The sequence below is a fragment of the Pangasianodon hypophthalmus genome, chromosome 25, assembly GCF_027358585.1.
Source record: "Pangasianodon hypophthalmus isolate fPanHyp1 chromosome 25, fPanHyp1.pri, whole genome shotgun sequence".
In the NCBI taxonomy this organism is placed as follows: domain Eukaryota; kingdom Metazoa; phylum Chordata; class Actinopteri; order Siluriformes; family Pangasiidae; genus Pangasianodon; species Pangasianodon hypophthalmus.
Window position 1 is genome coordinate 1,362,902 of NC_069734.1, and position 21,332 is coordinate 1,384,233.

Here is a 21,332-nt window from a genome sequence, read left to right on the forward strand (position 1 = left end):
GAAGTGTTGCCAGTGGCTTGCCTTGGGCAGTGGAAAAGAAATGTACAAAGTCGACCTGATGTGAATATCCAACCTGAAAAAAGTGGCCCAGAGGGATTAAAGAAAATAAGCAGTGGTATAATAAAAAGGCAGAGGCTAAGACTTTCTTTTTTCTCCTTAAATACATTTCTGAATGCTGAAAAACTGAGCTGCCGAGCGAACACGGAGCTGTATAACTTGGAAGATAACATAAACCTACTGGCTACCTCAAACATGGGGTTACTGTGGGGTCGGGCCAAGATCCTGCACCACCCTTATGATACTCTAATTTCATTTTCAACTAGAATTCCTATAAAATCGATTCCCAGTGCTGGCCAGAGAGAGAGGAAGATGGGCTCTTCCGGGGCTCCTCTACGGTGTTTTGGTTCCTTCCAAAGTTACTTCCTTGTAAATGCCATTTTAAAGGGTTATTTTTTTTCCCCACTTTGCCTTTTGCTCATATAAGAACTCATGAATTTGTGCTTTTGATGGTAAGCTGTGACGATTGCTAGCTAACAACTGATGCTAATGATTTAGATAGCTAACACTACAAGCTCTCTAGTCTTTTGCACTATATAGACATTGTAAAGTCGCAGTGGCAGTGGAATCGAGGCAGAACAGTCAGGATCATCGACATTTCCCACTGAGGTGTTGGCAAATTACACAAATTCTTACAAAAAAAAAAAAATCCTTAAACACCGTGCACACATGGCCATTGTTGATTGTTGCATAACATATTCTATGCAATTCTACATGATTGTGTTTAAAGGACTAGGCATTATTGAAATAATCCGAATGGAGATATCAGAAAAGCAACTTAACCGACTCTGAATACAAAGAACTTCCCCTGCTTATATTTTGGACTTAAATCATCAATTCTGAATATGGCCCAATATGTGAGACTTTTATTAATAAAGAATATGAAGGTTTTCTCAGCCTTGAATTGAATTCAAAGATGTGCCAAAAAGGAATATTTGAAAATGTGGTGCAAAAAATTTCACAGCCTTAAACCCATCTTACATGAGCACAGTGAGGAACTTTGAAGACCACCATCACCATAGTAACCAAGCGACTCTTCAAGAGATAGAACCAATTCTTTCCTGATGGAGGAAATGTTTCTTCCTGGAGGAACAAAGGCCTTTATTTAGTTTCTGATTCAATCAGTGTATATAATAAGCACAGAGCTGCTCTCACGACAAAAATGAGGGTTCTCTGAGGGGTCTGCAGATACACTGCTCTCACAGATTCACACTCGATGCAGCTCATACAGAAAGCACTTTGCAGAAGTTGCGCACAAATCCCCTGGGTTTCATTTCCGCCATGCTAATGCACCTCCAATCCTTGAATTTCAAGAACACTCAGATCCTGTGAAGGCCAGCTCCAACATTATTCATGTTTTTCATTTTACAAGTGCTGAGATCCGGCCTGGGTTTGGACTGAAGTGTGTGGAATGCAGCTGCTACTATCAGATATGCTAATAATAACTTTAATAATTTTACATTTCATTCACCTATAGTAAATTTCTGTTTTTTTAACATCGCTAATTTCAGTATTAGTTCCGGCTTCAAACCATAAAGGCTTAAAAGCGACTTGAAAAATGTACAGAAAACATAAAACTCGATTAGTGTAACATGTACAATGATCATCATCTAATAATAATAATAATAATAATAATAATAATACAACACTTAAATTGTCTAGCCAGCATATTAGCCCCCTAGCTTCACCACGTTGGGATTTAGAACCTTAAATGGTTCTTCGGTGATCCTCCTTGTGAAAACCAATGGACAGCCACTGAACTTTTCGTAAGCTAACCCTCTTATCCACTGAACCCTAAAAGGACCTTTGAAGAAATGGAAAATTTAAGGGTTTGATATTTTGGGAATAAATTCCAACATGGCTAAGGGAATCTTAGCTAGTGAACTTGTTTACTATTTCATAAGTAGGTGTGATAATGTGTTGTACACTCTTTAAAAAATATTAGAACATTACATTACATTATTGTTTTCTGATCAGAAACGCTTCCATGTATAATTCTTTTTTGGAAGCTAAGAACCCTTAATTATCCAATGAACCCTTGAAAAAACCCGTGAAGAACAATTTTTCTACGAGGGTGTATATTGACTGGGTACGTGTGCAGTACAAACTACAAATTATTGCTCTATATTTCCTTCTAAAACACATGGACCCTGTCAGGTCCTTAACATTTAGGTCTTAGTACTTGGTAGAAGAAAGAGGTTCTTCATAGGAATAAGTTCCGACATGGTGAAAGGAATTTAGTTAAGAAGCTAGTTTGCTAGCTGGATATGTTGATATTCTGTAAATGATTATGTACATGTGTTGTACATTTTTTTAAAAATCCAGAACCAAGAATTCAAACACAATCCTTTAGCTTTTTCTGGAAGCTTAGAACTCTTAACTACTCAATGAACCTTTTTTGCCTAAGAGTTTGTCTAGTACCAACGCAGGTTCTAGGTACTAAGAAGAGCTTAACTTCCAAAATTGTTCTACTTGGAACCCTTTCTAATAAGTAAAACACTTCGTTGTAGAGAATTGCTTAGAACCTTTAAGGCTCCGCCAGAGGAACCAACAAAGAACCCTTAAGTCTTTTAAATCACTTCATAATGGACTCTTTTTGTTTAGAACAACAGTCTCCATTCACAATTCTTAAGAGCTCTGTGGAATGTCCTGAAGAACTGGGGAAACTCTCAAATGTAGAACCCTAGAGCCTTTAATCCAAGGAACCATTAGTTCTTCAGAAACGGTTTTCTCTCTTGTTTAAGTTGTGATTTGAATCATTCTGCGCTATCAGGCTGAATCTTGTTTTGGATCTGGATAAACGTTTCGTTGTTCTTTTTGTGTCATTACTGAACAGTATGTGGTGCAGAGAGCCTTCGGAGGAACCTCAAACCCCCCTAGACAACACACCCCAGTCTTCATGTCCGTCAGCCAATCCCTGACTGCCGAGCTCCAGAAACAATTTGTCCTCGGGATCTTGCATTAGCGTGAGGTAGAGCATCACTGAGAACTCCGAATGTAAATGCAACGCAGTCTGGACTGATGAAACGATGACAGGAAATAAGCAACAGGCTTCCTTTACAGCCAGAGAGCTGAACAAATGGGTTCTGGTGAAGTTATAATAAAATCCTCTGAGTAACAGAAATCAGAGAGAGAAATAAAAGAGAGAAATAAAAGAGAGAGAAATAAAACAAACCTGCAGCATCGAGAATGTAAAGTTTTTTTGTTTTTTTTATAATAAAAAAGAATTTAAATAAATTAAAAAGTGGGAAATTTATTATTATTATTATTGTTATTATTATTATTATTATTATTATTATTATTATTATTTGAATAATGTGATTGTAATTATATATTTTTTTATATTTTACATATTCAATAGTATAATAATGAATAATGGCTTAGAAGTACTGACAATTTTTTTTTCTGATTTTGATGTAATTTGAAGAATTTGAATTGAAAATAAGAATTGAAATTAATTACTAAATCAAATTTATATTTCATTTTTATTTAATTATATAAAATTTTTAGCAATTTTCAAGATACACAATTTCATATAATTTGTGCAATTATATATATTTTTATAATTCATCAACTAAATATATTTAGCTAATTAATCATTATAATTAATTAATCAGTTGATTGACAAAAAGTAATAATTGTGAAATCATTATTAAAAAAAAGTTTACATGTTTTGATAGGAATATACTTTTAATACACTAATACATAATATAAATAATTATAGATTTAGATTTTTTATTTTTTTTTTATGTAAGATGATTTTTATCGCATATCAACAAACCAGAACAAAATCATGGTGTTATGATGTAACAATGATTTCACTAAATGATTAATTAAGTATTAATAAATTTGTTCTTTAAATTATTTCCTCATTTTTTTCTCAACAAGCGAAACAGATTCATATTGAATTTCTGTAATATAAATTAGGCTGCGGATTTCTGCATGTTGTGTGTTTAGGTGAAAGAGACGAGTCCTGCAGGCGCATGTTTCACAAAGTCACTGAAAGACGAGAGGAAACTTTGATATAAAGACTTGCAAATTAATTCAGTCTAACGTTCACCCAAGGCGTCTGTCTCGCTAACTTACTATTAGCTGTTTTTTCCCGTAAATACATGGAACATTTTCAGATAGTGTGGAATCTGTTTCTATAATGACACTCGTCCAGAATATTTAAATAAGATTAAACAGTATTTGAATTCATTCTGTGTCCTTGCTTTAATTATAATTATGATCTATATGAACATTTGAAGAAAAATTGACGCAGGTTATGTACTGAGAGTCGCACATATTCTGTAATCAGACATAATATTTATAAATAAACAAGATGGAAAGAACAAATCGAGCTTTAAATCTGAGATGATCATGAAACTGTTAAGTCCATAATATGAAACAGAAACATGAGAAACATCAACATTTCCCTCAGAATCTTAGAAACTTTAAATTAGTATCACTTTTTCCTAAACCTGAAAAATGAATAAAAGCCAAGAATGCATTTTATTGTCCAAAGAACCATTGAGAAGCCATTTTTTCCAGTAGTTCTGACCCTGATGGCTTCCTGTACTCTGTATACTCTGACACTTTTTGTTTTCCATCTTCCTTATTTGGTCATAACTTCCTGTTGTCGTTAACCTCCCCATAGTCTGCTGATTAGTTTCACCTGTTCCTTGTTTCCTCCTCACATTATTTAGGCTTTTTCTTTTTTTTTTTTAATCAGTCCATGTTGTTGTTCTTGGTGCAAATTTCTGATTTCATTACGTGCTTAATTTCACAAAAATAATAAGAAAGAGAATTAAATTAAAGAAACTAAACTCTGATTTCTTTTGTTTCAAAATAAGTTGCACATCCAGAAAAGACTGTTGTATTCCAGTAATGTTAGATTTTTGGATTGTATTAATTTGCATAAAAAAAAACATCTTCACAATCTAAATGTCACACAAGGACTTCTCAGACAACTACATAATGGATTTGTCTCTATTTTACATTACATATCCTTGAATTATGAATAGTTTTCAGCTGCTATAACTCACTTTGGGACTTGACTACAGCGTGTCCTTCGCTGTTAGATCAGAGCAATGTTTCAAACAGAAGACCGAAGAGAACACACACTGATAAATGTGTTACAGTCACTGAGAGGGTAGATCAATTCTCCTGGACTGCAGAAAGTGACAATTTGTGCATCCGGGCTACAAAAATTGAGATTGATATCCCACTAGAGACACTCCCGGAGCCATTTATCTCCAAGTGCAACTGGAATTGTAAATTTTATAGCGGGTCAACACTAAAAAAAGCCATCAGTCATACTTGCCTTTACATTCCTCCTCATCAATAGCTGTTTATGGATATCATCGCTCACAAAGAGGCTCTTCATTTTCCACTTTGATCACATCGGCTTCTGTCGTTTATGAAAAAAAAAGTTCATCCAAGTTAGTGATGGCAATTCTAACTCTTTTCAGCGAGTCAGGGAGCTCGGATCAGCTCTCCAATAAGAGTCGACTCTTTCAGCCTCCAAATGATTCACTTTCTTTCAGGTTTTTTCGTGGATCTTTGCCTTTCTATCACTCTAATTGTTCAGTAAAATGTTACTCAATGTTCTAATTGACAACAGACCATAATACACTTCATTGTCTTTATTCTAAAATCTGTTGAGATAAATGTAGAATTTCTGCAGGAAACATTTGAAGAAATTTCCTCATCCTGATGTTCATCTCCTCAATACACTACATACGCACACCATCCACTTTATTAGGAACACCTGTGCACCTGATCATTTATGCAATTATCCAATCAGCCAATCATGATGCAGCAGCACAATGCATAACATCACAAAGCCTGTCTTGCTGAATAATCCCGTGTAATAATCACATTTTAATGATTTTTTTAGACAGAAATAATGTATTAATGCAGACTCTATACAGAACTTGTAGTTTAGGTTGCATATACAGTAGACCATTTATTTGGAATGAATTCATTCTGATTGCCGAAAATCTTTGCACGTAAACAAATCTTTGGTTTTCAGATAAAAACTGAATCAAACTCTTGCAGTGTAATTCCTATATTTTTAAGACACCAGAAGGTCCAAAGAAACATTACTGTTCTTATACGTACAGTGCGTGATTATAGTTAATGGTAATTTCTTGTCTGGATGAACAGAACGGAAGCTTGGTTGATCCCGATGCTTTCGCTGCAAGTTTGACTGTTTATCCTTCAGCATGAGGAGAGCTAACGAGCACCAGCTGGATTGCAGTAACACTTCGTTCTCACTGTTCCTCTGAAAGAAGGTGGATACAGAACAAAACCCCAATCAAGACACAGACAGACTCGGACAATCTAGCCAGCTAATTTAGCCATCCTGATCCCCCGCTGACTTTCCTCAGCTCGCTGCTTGTTTTAGGTGGATTTCTGCAGCACAGTTCCTCTCTCGTTAAAGTGTCGAGGGGTCAACAACACATGGCAGAGCTCGTTAATGAAAATAAAATTCCCGGTCGCCTCATCAGTGGTGTGTTTTCTGAGCATGTTTACAAAGAATCATATCTTATCAAGAGTTCTCCAAAGTGACACTAAAAATTCTGACGAGTTTCGCCTTAAAACATATTCTCCAAATTGCTTGGTACTAAACAATTCCGAGTCGACCTCAGGGTTCAAGCATGACCACAAATTATCAGCATAGTAATGACAAGATTAATACTTTAATATACATCTAATAAAAGCATCAAATTATATTCAGTTTTATTCCAGAGTGCTGTTTCTGGATTCTAGATCCTGATTGGTCAGAAGATGTTGATTTATTTTTCTAAAACAGTGGCTCTTACATTAGCACAGGTTTATATTAATGTGTTCGTTCTAATACGTTATTGTTTCTATAGTAACAGCTCATTCACAGGGACCATATTTTTTGTATTTATTTAACATGTATGGAAGGAGTCTCCAGTGTCAGAGCTTTATAACAGTCAGAGGTAAAGCGGTTTCTTGGTAAAACTGTTTTTTTGTCTCATTAACTTCAAGAGAGAGATAAAAAAGAGAGGCTGGTAAGAGAATGACTGTTTATAGCTGCTGTAAAATAAAATCTTAATTTTTGGTAAATTGCTGTGGTATAAGAGGAATAGAGCACTTGAGGACATGCAGTTCTAGGAAAATAATCAGCTTCCAGGTGATAACAGTAACTTTGCTTCATCACGCCACCCCATCGCTCGGTATTTTACTCTCCAGCATCACACGAGAAACACGGAAGCTCTTCTTCAGCCTCAGAGATATGATCACGGCACGCCACTGCACCTGATATGCGTAATCAGTTATTTGTTGACTGATTATGAGAGTGGAATTAAGCGCCTTCCTGCTTAGTTGGAGTGAAAAGCCTGCAGCCACGCCAGGCCGTAGTGGATAAGATCTCCTGCCCCTCACACAGATGGTAAATGGATGGTGAGAAAGCTTTTAGCTTCTTATCCAAGAGCCTCTGAAGGTGACGAAAAGAAGCACTTTTCCATATGGACCTCTGCTTACAAAGTGCATTAAAGAGCCTGGCCAGCTGAGATGGGTTATACAACGGCTCTTTCTTTCTGTTTGGTCTATCTATCATCAGGGGGAAAAAAAAATCCCACAATGCACCCTGCCTGCATCCCTCCTCTCGCCGTTTCTTTTATTCCCTTTTTACAAAACCTCGGCTTGCAGAAATGAAAGTGACATTATCTTGACTCCAGCCATCAGATCTCCATAAAATTATTGCACAGAATGGCCTCCCTTGTCATTTCTCTAAGGAAATTTGGTGTGCATTGAGGTTTTAATAATGTTTGCAGCCCAAAAATAACAGACGAGGAGTAGATGGAGTGAAAGAGATACTGGCCAGAGGATGAAATATCTCACACACTGACTGGATCTGCTGGAAGATCAAGAAGTCTAAAACTTTCATTTTAGCCACATGTCCATTTCAGAGTCCATCTCATTCCACAACGTGTGGATGTTCTTAAACCTTATCCCAAAACCAGATAAGATCCAAAAATTTCCACACTGTTTTCCACTCACTGGAGTAAAATTATAAATCCTCTAGAACTCGGCTTCTCAGACTTTTTACAGCCAGAGACCACTTTAACTGTAAAATAAATTTCCCCTCTGAACACAATCCAACTATTCAGATAGGATTGATGGCTAGGAGCCAGTTAGCCGTGCTGGTAGTCCACAAATGAATATGTAACCTTGAAGAACTTTTGAGGAATCCTTAAAGGTTGCAATGCTTTCTGATTGGAAAACACTCTGAACACTTAAGGTTTCTGAAGACCAACAAAAAAGCCCATACGAGTTCTGGTTAGAACCCTTTCTACTGGGGGACCACTCTGTTGTAGGGTTCTACATGGGGTTCAGAGTGCTGAAGCTAGGAATCCTTGTAGTCCTGAGGATTTCCTGTTAGAAAGGGTTCCAAGTAAAACACTTTTAGGAAACTAAGGATGCTTAACTATCCAAAGAACCCTTGAAAAACTGTTTTGAAGAGTGTCTACACTTTTAGAAAATTTGGAACCCTTGTGTGTTCTTGAGTTGTTCCTTTGAGGGAAGCGTTAAAGGTGTTACAGAAACCCAGCAGTTGTATATATCAGAAATGGTTCCAGATAGAACCATTTTTGAAAGCTTAATTATCCAACAAACCCTGAAAGAACCCTTGAAGAACCTTTTTTTTTTTCTTCTAAGAGTATGTTTATTAACTGGGCAAGTGTGCATTACAAATTCCAAATTATTGTTCAGTATTTTCTGCTCTCCTGTCAGGAGTTTAACATTTAGCTTCTTGATACTTGGTACCAAGGGTTCCTCTCTTTAAGGGTTCCTAGCCTCTTTAAGGGTTCCTAGCCTCCTAGAAGGGTTCTGCAGGGAACCTTTTCTGATAGAGCTTCCCCAGATGGGCAACCAAACAACTGTTGCTTCAACTATTCTCCTTTCTTCGTGGGTGCTCCTGTAGTCCAATGTTCTACAGCCAATCCTATAAGACTCCATATTTCTTCCTCCTGCTGTTGCGGTTCTGCTCTGACCAGATAGATATTGATTTTCAAACACACCCGTTGTTTATCCTGCGCTCCATATTGTCCTGTTCTCGCTGTACATTAACGGTAAGTCGACCCGACCTAAATATTTACTCGGGTGTGACAGATCCCGAAAATTAACTTGCATTTAATGGTGACCTCTGTGTGGGTATGAACCGATGCTCCAGGTCTCCACTCCATCCATTAAGAGGTTCATCAGCGCCATTAGCACCAGCACTATGGTAATGTGGTTAAATCTGCAGGTCCGGGGCAGAGGTGCTGCACACACAGCGCAGGACAGAAAGCCATTAATTATTGACGCTGGGAGCTTACTGGAAGCGCAGGTGCGGTGCAGGAAATAAGCGCTGACCCAATTACAATATACATACAACTTCCTTTGGGTAATTTCTGTAAAAAGCTATAATTGCTCCTTGCTCTATAATTTATGAACATTAGAGTAGGAGCCTGGCAAAACACCATCGCCTATTATTCACCAGCCCTCGCACAACCTCTCTCTCTTTCGCTCTCTCTCTCTCTCTCTCTCTCTGTCACATACACACACGGATAAACAACCAGACACTGAATAAACATCCTTGCAACATTCTTGCTAACCGATATTTATATCTTTAAAAATAGCTCTTTGTCTGGAGGATCAGCTGTGTGTATGGAAGCATGTGACATTACTCATGGATTTACACTGTCGGTATTTATACACTATAAATACATTTTTATTCGGAGATATTTATCAGATATAATATGCACCTTCCACAGAAACATGATTAGCGACAGAGTGGTTACGGTGGAGGGAAATTTTGTTTTCAGTAACGTTTTCTATGTTGTAAGTAAAGCTCCATCACTATAACTAGGTCATCAGTTGTGTTGTGAAACCAGTGTGGTCCATCCCAGCTGAATGTCTTCAGTCTGTTCCTTTTTTTATTTTAATAATAAATTTTATGATGTTATTTTAAAAATGGTTATGAATAATCGAATACCAATATTGATCACAAACTGAACTTTGTTGAGAAAATATGCAAAAAGGGATGGCAGAGAAATTCAATAAGGAATAAAACACTTTGTGTCATGCTCTTACAAACTGACACTGGAGACTCCTTCCATAAATGTTCAAATAACATCTCCTTACAGAGAACGTCACCTTATCCGTTCACAGCAGTGGTGCCTTTTTTGTAATATAAACTATCTGGAAAACTTCATATCAACAACTACACACATTTTTTAATGAATTTCTGAAGAGTGTCCGTCTTTCAAGTCCCTGTGAATGCGCGGTTACTATAGAAACAATAATGTATTAGAATGAAATGCTCTTATAGAAAATTAATCACCTTCTGATCAATCAGATTCAGACTTGAACTTTTGGTATGAAGGTAACTGTTCAGGAGCTGTGATTATGAACAAATTCATGTAATAATAATAAAAATACAGATATTCCATCAGAGTGTTCCATCATCCTTCACTCCCATTGGTAGTCGCAACATCGCTTCGCTTCTCATTTGAATACAATTGCAATTTCACATCGCCTCACACTTACCAGCTCTTATTTAAAATGACTCCATGGTTAAGAATCACAGGAGGTTAACTGAGGTCAACTCGGCCATATTGGCGAGAACGTGCGCTTGGTGCTAATTAGAAGGCGCAGAGGCAGCGTTTTGGCGTTATGTAGAGCAGCGAGGATGGGAATGAGGACGAAGATGAGTTTTGGACGGCGTTCAACACGTGCACAGAGAGGTAAAATCTCCTGTGTTGACATGGCTAATTACCTCGAGTTAGCAGAAAGCAGGACTGATCATATATCACACTCTCCTTCTCAGCTCTATTTAGCATCCTACTTCAGGGGATTTCTCTCTCTCTCTCCATGTGTCTCTCTATATCTCTCGCCCTCTCTCTCTCGTGGATATTTGGGCGGGAATGTGGGTGGAATGCAGGGGAACTATATTAAAGTTAAATACTAATTTGTCTGCTTTCTAAATGAGCGAGAGCTGAAGAAGAAAAAAGCTGGGCTAATATTCCGAAGGGCCTAATTAAAATTAGGCGTGATCTTGAGGAAGACGGAGGCACAGAGGTGATTTTAGTCTCGGCTCAAGCGAGAAGACCTAATTAAGGAGAGTGATGGCCTTTACTTACAATCCGCTCGGGACGAGTGGGATGGGAGCGTGGTGGTGTGTGTTTGTTCTCCTCGTACACACTGCGTAAACGAAGAAAACAGCAAACAAAGCGAGATGCTTTCTCAATCATTATCAGTTAATGATCATTTTGTTTTAAAAAAAAAATAATCATCCCAAATCAACACCGGAGACATAAAAAGTAATCAGCTCAGACTAGAGCAATAAGACCAAAATCAAATCAAAGACTTTTTATGAAATATTGTCCACAATAGTTTTTCAACATGTACACACTTTTTTTCTTATTTATTTATGTATTGACAACGGATCGCGCATCGATATTAGCTGGCTTTAGAAGTGATCTCATTTCAGTTCACGCTGTAAAAACACACCCAGAGTACCTCGTAATGAAATTAAACCTCGGGATTGGATTCGATATGCGTTTTGCGAGATGCTCCAGATTGCTTCAGAGACCGGTTCGAGTTGTTGCACGACATCAATAATTTAGTGAGACTGTAAATGGATCCAAACAAAAGATCCAAAATGAAACGAAATGCACTCATCTGCAGAGGAACAGAAAGAGAGAGAGAGTGATAGAGAGGGGTTTGTGTTTATTAACTATAAAAATCAATCATCTGCTCAGCGTTTGGAGGAATATTAAAGAGCGACACCAATAAAACACAAGACCGAGGCAGAGCTCTTCTCTCTGACCTCACATGACAAATTCATAATCATTGGCCCCGCCCACGTGGTTGGAGAAGTGCACGAGCAGCAGATTGTTTATCAGCGCAGATTTCCCCTTTCTCTTTCCACACAGAGAGGCATTTTTCATTACAAGATAACGATAAAAAAAAAAGAATGAGTACAAAATACAAGGTGTAGCTGATCAGCTGAGACATGTATGGCATCCGAAGCTTTGTTCCTAATGTACTGTACAGGGGGTGCCAAAATTTATTCACTGAAGGGGAAAGGACCTGGGATGTGAAAGACTTCATACTTCTATCCTGGTTGTCTGTTTCCTTATATGGTCAGTGCTTCCTGTTCTTGTTTCCTGGCTGTTATTTTATCTCGCCTGTAAAGGAGAAATGGCACTAATTTTGTCATTAATATCACCTTTCTGAAAAATATAATTACAATACAAATAATTGTGATAAAAAAAGGATAAAGCTTTGATCTGTTCTATGGCTTGTTTTTATTTTTTGTCACATCAAGCTAGCGGGACATGCGTATACTTCATTTATCATTTTTAGATAACTCGATACTCGATTCGAGTTTTAGATACTCAAATAAGTTTTATATATTTTTTTATTATTCTTTATAATGTGTATATTATTCACTCTGTGTATGAAGTCTGTGCTTTAGTTTTAGCCGAAGTCTGGGAAGTCTGATCAAATTCATAAAAATTTGTGAACCTTGGAATTGTGAGCCAATAAAACCAGGATGCAGGGCTGTGGTTTACCTGATAATTATTCATTAGCGCTCACATCAGACTCTTGCCTTATTGTTTTCTAAATCGCCCTTGGCACACGAACTGGGGAAAAAAAACTGAAAGCTATCTAACATTAATATGTTAATACATTATAAATCCTGATATCCCAACTCTCATTGAAGAAAATAAGGGGAAAACGTCGGAGCTGATGTTACCAATTTCTTTTGAAATCCTGAAAACATAGCTCTTGGTCTGGAAAAACAAGGAAAGAAAAAAATAGAAGTTAACTTTACCATATTACATTTGAAATCCTGATCCCAGGACTCTCAATCTGACATCAATCAATCAATCAACAAACAAACAAACAAACAAATAAATTTACTGATAGATATTAAAGTGGCTAGTAGCATTAAAAATAACACACACACACACTATAAGACAGCGACCCAGAAGGAGTGTATTTGGGAAATCCCAGCTTTTCCAGTGGAAGGTGGAATTTGGAGTGCGCTGATATTTCATCCAGTTATTCCAGTTTAAAGAACACATGTCCAGCATGGCACCAACATGCTCCTAAAGGGTTAACAGCCTTTTTAATATTAATCATTTTATTCATTAAAGCAGCAGTAAACTCCAAATTTGTTGTGCTGTATGAGATTTCATCCAGTGGGAACTTTTTTTTTTTCCCCGCTTTCAGCTCGAGTTGAAGTGCTTTAATTTTTCTCCAGGGTTTTTATTTTTTTTCCCAGACTTTCATCTTGTAAAGAGAGCATCAATTTCGGCCTCGTCTTCCTGCCAACACGGCCGTGTCACTCACATCCATCACGGCACTCCGGCTCGAGCTGTTTATTAATGCACAGCATTATGTACATGAGACGCTCATCCTTTTTTTTTTTTCTTCCCTCCAATCGTCTAAGTTCATCTTACCTCTGACATTGAAGGAGCGCCGTCGTGGTGTTGTTTATGACACAGTGATAGGACTCGGCTTAATGTTAATTGATGGCGCTGTCTGGTACTCATCGGCTAAAAGCCGCCTATATTTATACACTGAGGCTAATAGCGATTGCTTTCTGCCTCGTGTCCTTGGGAAGAAATGCCGGGAAAGCAGCAGCAGCAGCAGCAGGAGCAGGAGGAGGCTAGGAAGTATCATCTTAATGCCTAAAAGCCTCACTATATCTCAGCAGGAAGGGTGTGTGTGTGTGTGTGTTGTTTTTTTTGTTAGCTACCCCACACACACACACACACACGACTCATTTTACACTGACAGCCAGAACAGTTTGATGGACTGACATCAGGATAGTGTTATGCTCACGTCTACAAGATTATTAAAGAGAAACTAGACGGACATACAGATTCTCTCTCTCTCTCTCACACACACACACACACACACACACACACACACGTATTTGCAGTAATCTCTGGAGTATGCTAACAATGCTAACAATGCTAAGGTGTGTTGCTATGAACACACTCGGCTGTTCCCGTTCCGGAGTTAAAGATGTTATGACGCAACGTTAACGTTTCCCAACATGGAGCTTCTCTAATGACGCCGTCATTTCAGTTGTACTGAGTCTTTTATTCATAATGTTCCAGCTTCCTGTATCCGAGAGAAACGCCGGCGTTCCTGACGCCTCTGTACATTTTCCGTAGCTAGTTCATGCTCGTGTCGTTCCTATAGTTACCTCGCCACTTTCTTCACCGCTGTCATGAGTTCACCACTTTCACTTAAACACACCAAAAACTGTTACTTTATGTCCTTCCTTTTCCTTTCTTTGCTTCCTTTTTTCTTTTAATTCCTTTCTATTTTTTTTTGTTTTTCCTTTCTGTTGACTTCTGTTGACTTTTTTTCATTTTTTCCCAATTTTGTCCTTTCTCTTTTCTTTTTCTACTTTTCCCTTTTTTGTTTTTTTGTTCTTTTTGCTTTTTACCTTTCTTTCTTTTCTTTTTTAATTAATTTTCTTTCTTTTTTCTTTTCCTCCTTTTCTCCTTTCCTTTTTCTTCTTTCCTTTTTTTTTTCCTTTTTCATTTTTACCTACATTGTCTATTTTGACAATTAAAAAAAAAATCTTGGTTTCATTCTTTGCTGAATTTCTAATTACAGATTGATATTTTTAAGGTTTTACAGTATGTAAGATCAACACAGGACCAAATATTATTATTATTATTATTATTATTATTATTATTATTATTATTATTATTCATGTTCACATCCGTTAGTCTGTGTGTTGAGTCTGAATCAGAGTGAAATTGAGTCTTTTGGTTCTTTTGCTCTTTGGTTTGGTTTCACACTGAAAATAATTAAACAAACCAACAAGTAAAATGCTTTTATTCAATGAAATCAGAAACACGGAGACAGAATAAAGGGAAAAAAACAAACCTTTTCTAATTAAGTTTGTGTAGAAATCTCAAAAGTCTCCTGAACACAGAGAGCACAGAGCCGCTGCTCAATAAACGATCAGATTATTAAATGAATATATAAAGAGTTTAAAACATTGCGTGTGGAGCATTCAGAGTTTATTTCCTCCAAATCTCCAGAACACATGACATTTCTGCAGCACTTTCATCAGAAACATAGCTGAAACCCAAAACACACGTTTGCACGATTTGATTCACTTCCTGCAGGGAGTCGATTCAGAGTCGAATCACTTTCTCACACGGAGGTGAACGTGAACACGGAGTGCACACACACACACACACACACACACACACACACACACACACACACACACACACACACACACACTCCCCTAACAAACATCCATCAACCGCACTGCCACGTTCATTCTCCCTTTCTCTGACTTTCTAACATTAAAACAACTCTGCAGAACTAGCTCTCACTTCTTTAAAAAAAAAAAAGAAAAGAAAAAAAATCTAGGCCATTAAACGATCGTTCTGTCCCCGGAGGAAAAGGAACTTTTTATATATTTTCTTATTTATTTATTTATTAATTTATTAATCGGACAACATTTGTGTGTGTTCTTCGCCATCTGTTAAACAAATAAAACTCTGTTTTGGAGTGTGAAGTGCTTCAAGCTGTCTGCATTAAGAGCACACACACGCACACACACACACACACACACACACACACACACACACACACACACCACATTATTTTTCAACTAGTCCACAGTGTAAAAAAAAAAAGTCCACAATATCAGCCTGAAAAAAATAAGAGCTTTGAGTGCAGCCGGGCCTCTCCGGAACTGAAATCCAGCCTAATCCTTACCGATTCCCCCGTGTGTGTGTGTGAGTGTGTGTGTGTGTGTGTGTGTGTGTGAGTGTGTGTGTGTGTGTGTGTGTGTGTGTGTGTAGTGATTGCTTTACACATGAGTTTGATCCTCTTATTTTTCTCAATGTTGTGCTTGTTGACTGCATTACTAAGAATACACACACACACACACACACACACACACACAAATCCCAGAGGGAGCTGGTGAAATAATCTTCACACAGCTGAACGTAATGAATTTTTTTTTTTTCTTTAGAAATCCAGGCTCAATCCTGGTGCAACTCAGACAGCTGATTTTGTTCTTTATTATTTTTTTAATTAATTAATTTGAAGATCATGACTAACTGCAGGGCCAATTACATTTTTTTTTCTTTTTTATGAAGTATTTATAATATGAATACTTTGGACAAAATATGAAACCTTGAACAGATCCAGAGTGAAATCCTATGATACTAAAATCTGAGCATTTTATTCTTCTCCTTTTTGGTATTTTTAATGAATCTTCTTTTTATAATTTTCAATAATTCTTATTTTGTTGTGACGGTGCATTATTTCAACCAAACGGTACGTTACGCTCCTAACACACACTAACCGTGTCCAGATGTTAAAAAACGCCTCCTACTGCAGCTGTATTCAGAGGAAGGACATGTCATGAAGGCGTCATGTCTGAATTGAATGTTTGTATATAAAGCTGTAAAATATCTAAAAACACGACAGAGCCACGGTGCAGTTAGTGGAAAAATGAATTAATTGTTATTTCATCTCAGCTAACAGACTTTAGCGTTAGAAACCGTTAGCATGTTCGGTATCCTAGCAACATGGTGACGTATCGCTGCCTTCGAAAGGATCTTCATAGACACTGAAGAATTTCTAGGTGGGAAAAAAAGACGACCCAAAAACCTTTATTATAAAATTTGGTTAAGTGTCATAATAATAATAATAATAATAATAATAATAATAATAATAATTCCAGTGGACTATCCTGCAATACAACAGAAATGAAAGACAAATTTAGCAAATGTAACTTAAAAATTAAAGAAATAATTATAAATAGAACTGATTTATAAAATAAAAACAATAATAAAAAATCTGCAAAGCCAAACACACATCATGTTGGTATTAAAAATATATTATTAAATAAATAAATAAATAAATAAATAAATAAATAGGTTGATATTTGAAAGCACTTTTCTTTTTTTTTTCTTTTGTCGTTATAGTTTATTTATTTATCTACCTATCCCTAATATGAATAATGCTTAATAAGAACACCTCTCCGACTCATTTAAACTCTTATTTTCTGAGAAATATAAAATATATAATAGTTATTCAGGGTTATTTTTGACCTTAAATCTGTTTCTAGTGAGAAATGTCTAGTGTAGTGGCAGAATGTTCCAGGCTATTTTCTCCAGTGGTATTTTATTTCGTATAATCTAATGGACTTCAGGGCTGCTTTCAGGACTTTAAGAGTATTTTCATAAAAACAAAGAAGAGTTGTCTTCTAAGACACGTTTCATTCCTGTGCTTCGGGGCTGAGAGTCAAGATGTGCGTCTTAATTTACATGTCACAGTAATCGGTAATAACTCGTCTCGCAAACCCCCAGAAACCCCCCACCACCACCTAACAACCACACACACACACACACACACACATAAACACACACACACTCTAATTGACTTGGCGGGAGTGTGTATGCATGTGTGTGTCAGTGTCCTCTTTAAATGGCTATTAATTAGCATTAGTGAGTGCAGTCTGCTAACACCTTGCCTCTCTTAATCCACAGCGAGAGGATTTCCGTGAATCCATTAGTCACGGCGTGGGACTCTGAGTCAATTGCTTTATTCATGCGGCGTCGCTGCTTTTTCGAGAGACTCGGCTTTGACGCCGTCGACAGCCAGACGAAAAAACAAAAGCATCAAAAGGATTGGGCTTCTTTGAAACATCAGACGCCGTTTGATTGATTTTCAGCACGTGTGGTTTCATCGTAGCTGTAATTGTCGGCTGCTAACCTTTTTTTGATTCCGTCATGATTTATTGTTCGGTCTGATTTACTTTTTTTTTTTTTTCCTGATCCTTTATTCGGTAGATCATTTATATCACACGCTCCCATGTTTACGGTCGATATCACGGCATGGCGATTAGGAGAAATGCTTGTATTGTTTGTGACCTATTTGGACGGGAATTAAGGAGCATCCACTCAGCTTTTGGCCGAGATCCCGACAGTAAAGCCCATTAAAAGGCGCAGCTAAAACTTCCAGACTGGCAGCGAGAGGAAGCCCGTCCCCACGGTATTAAATTAGATTTGACTGTGCTGCGTTGGAGAAACATGTGTTTACACTCCATGAAGGAGCTGTCACTTTCTCGACATGATGCTCGTCCCGCAGTGGGCCGTATGTTGAGCCCACGGATGTCGAGACAAAAATGGATGTTTTGGGGACAAACACAACATTATTTCTCGCCTTTACCTCCCACCTCCATTTATCAGTGCCACCACTTGTTCTAATCCCATTATTGTGTTTAATATTTCACAATATTCTCTCATGTTGCCTCCAATCAGCTTTTCAGGTTAGCAGCAAAATTTGAAAGTATTTTAAGGTATTTTTCTGCTTTATCTTACTTTCACCTCGAGTATAAGCCGTGTGAACAATTGTGATGGACAAACAGGTATTCTGATATCGTAAAGGCCTCAGCATACTGAACGGTTGGACTTTATTTCATTTTATTTTAGATAACGGTTGTATGTTTTCATAAAAATTGAGTTGTGTGAATTGCTAGTTTCCATCTTTGGCCTTTCAGGGATTGTATGATGTATAAGGAGATGTTTCGTTTATAAGATGATGTACTGAGAGAGGTTTATTATGAGTTATATATTAAAATAGCATTCAGTCGTGACATTTGGTAGATGTTTTGGTTATGACAGCGATTTAGAAAGTTAGGTTGTGAAAATGTATGTGGAATTGATTCCTTTATGACGTACTGGAGCGGGTTAGTGACGACGTAATGTTTAAGGACGGGTTTGAGTTATGACGTAATATATTAAGGTGGATTGTGGTTCTAACTTTTTGTGGTGTAGTAAGAAAAGTTTCAGTCATGATGTATTAGAATGGGGTTCAGTTATGACATAAAGAATTAAAGTGGGTTTGGTCATGATATGTATAAGGAGGGGTTTTGGATATGATGTGATGTGTAGGGTGGGATCATGGTTATGATGTCATGTGTAAGGCAGGGTTTCGGTTATGTTTATTATGATAAGGCGGGGTTTCGGTTATCATGTTTAGGGAGAGGTTTTGGTTATTATGACTAAGGAGGGGTTTGGTTTTGATGTGATGTGCAGGGCGGGGTTTCAGTTATGTTTATTATGATTAGGGAGGAGTTTTGGTTTTGATGTGATGTGCAGGGTGGGGTTTCGGTTTTGTTTATTATGATTAGGGAGGAGTTTTGGTTTTGATGTGATGTGCAGGGTGGGGTTTCAGTTATGTTTATTATGATTAGGGAGGAGTTTTGGTTTTGATGTGATGTGCAGGGCGGGGTTTCGGTTGTCATGTTTAGGGAGGGGTTTTGTTTATTATGACTAGGGAGGAGTTTTGGTTTTGATGTGATGTGCAGGGCGGGGTTTCGGTTGTCATGTTTAGGGAGGGGTTTTGTTTATTATGATTAGGGAGGAGTTTTGGTTATTTTGGTTATAACAATGTATTAGAACGCGTTTGAACATGATATAATGTATGAGGAGGCGTTTCATTTATAACGTAATATATTGGGACAGGTTTAGTCATGACATCATGCACTTAGAAAGGTTCTGATCATGACACACTGGGAAGGGTTTTGTTTATGACATAATGCATTAGAAGGGGTTCTGGTTATGGTGTAATGTGTAGAGATTCTGATTATGGCCTCAGAGATAAGGGGTTTGATCAGTACAGGGGGTAGGGACGGGTTCCAGTTATGACTTAATGTATGAAGAACGGCCTCAGTCATGAAGTTTTGAGAGAGGTTTCAGTTATGAAATAAAGAATTAGAAGTAGAGACGTCATGATAGCACGTTTCTTTTTCCCGATACTGAAATCTTAATACGTCACCATTAACACCATTACCTCTATGATATTGTTTTCTTTAAAAGCTAGTTGGCTTTAAAGCCAAGAACTTTTTATTACTCGAAGCACTTCAGTTAAACTCTTTCATAAAAACATCACATTCACTGTAAATGTAATAAAGTATGAATTATAAATAATAAAATCAATCCTAACAAAAGAAAATGCTTGTAAACTTTTTATATGTAAACATTTACAGTTACAAAAATAAATTTCCTTTCCAAATCCAATTCAAATCTTTGTGACAGCAGGAACCGTTAACCTGCTGATCGCCGAGGCATTTATAGTAGATCACAACTATTTATATACTGTCAGTGATCGCAACACATTTTAAAATAAAATAAATTCCAACTGTAAAATATCTGTTGGAATTATAATATAGATATAATGTAGATTCAAATACTGCTACATATTGTATTTAATTGGTGACGTGCAACTGTATGAGCGGGGAGTAACCAAAGAAAAACATTCATTCTGGCCAATTACAATTATGAAATGATATCACCTTTACAGATCACTGTATCCGGCTGTGTCACGTCAACCTGCGGTTAAGCTACATAGCTAGCTAACATTAACTCTATATGAGTACTGTCAATGAGCGAACTCTGTTCAGGAAACCATGGCTGAGCAATAACAGAAGGCAAAAATCTAATTTCCATGCCTGATGGGAAAACCAGTTTGCAGACTGCCTGCTTGATAGGTCACAAGACTTTAACGTTTTCAAAAAGGGTTAATTTGGAGCACCATGACACCACTTACCATCTGCAATTCAAGGATTCATTTCCACCCAAGAGCAAAATACGAGAGAAAAGAATTTAAGAGTTAAAATCGGTTTTAAAAGCCCAGCAATCACTTTTCACAAAACCCACCAAGAGAGCTGAAGCTGCTACCGAAGCTTGATTCCATGTTAGCCATCTCCTGGCAAGCACCAGAAGCCCTTTCACCAGCGGTGAGTTTTTAAAAGAAGCAATGACTATCACTGCTGATGCATTATTCATGACGTTAAAAACAAAAAGGAGGACATAAAAATTATAATTAAGAGTGTTAACAGCTTGGTCCAGCGATGTTAACGAGAAGAGTGGAGATGTTACAAATGCTTTTTCACAAATGAAAATGATCAAGTCCAAGTTCCGCACACGTCTGACTCCTGAGCGACTGCGTGAGGCTGGAAGTCTCGACCTATGCTCCAAATTAAAGCTCTGACTGAGAGAGTTCAGGCTCAACCATCACACTGACTAAATGAGTCAAAACATTAGCACCGTGGCCTGGATAATCTGAACCATACACTCTAACTGAGCATGTTGTATTAACAGTATTATCATGTTTCTGTTCCTGTAGTTGCCTCTTGATATTTGAACTGTATTACTGTGTCACTGTGGTTACTGAATCCTGTACTGGAAGATGAACTGCTTTTCTGT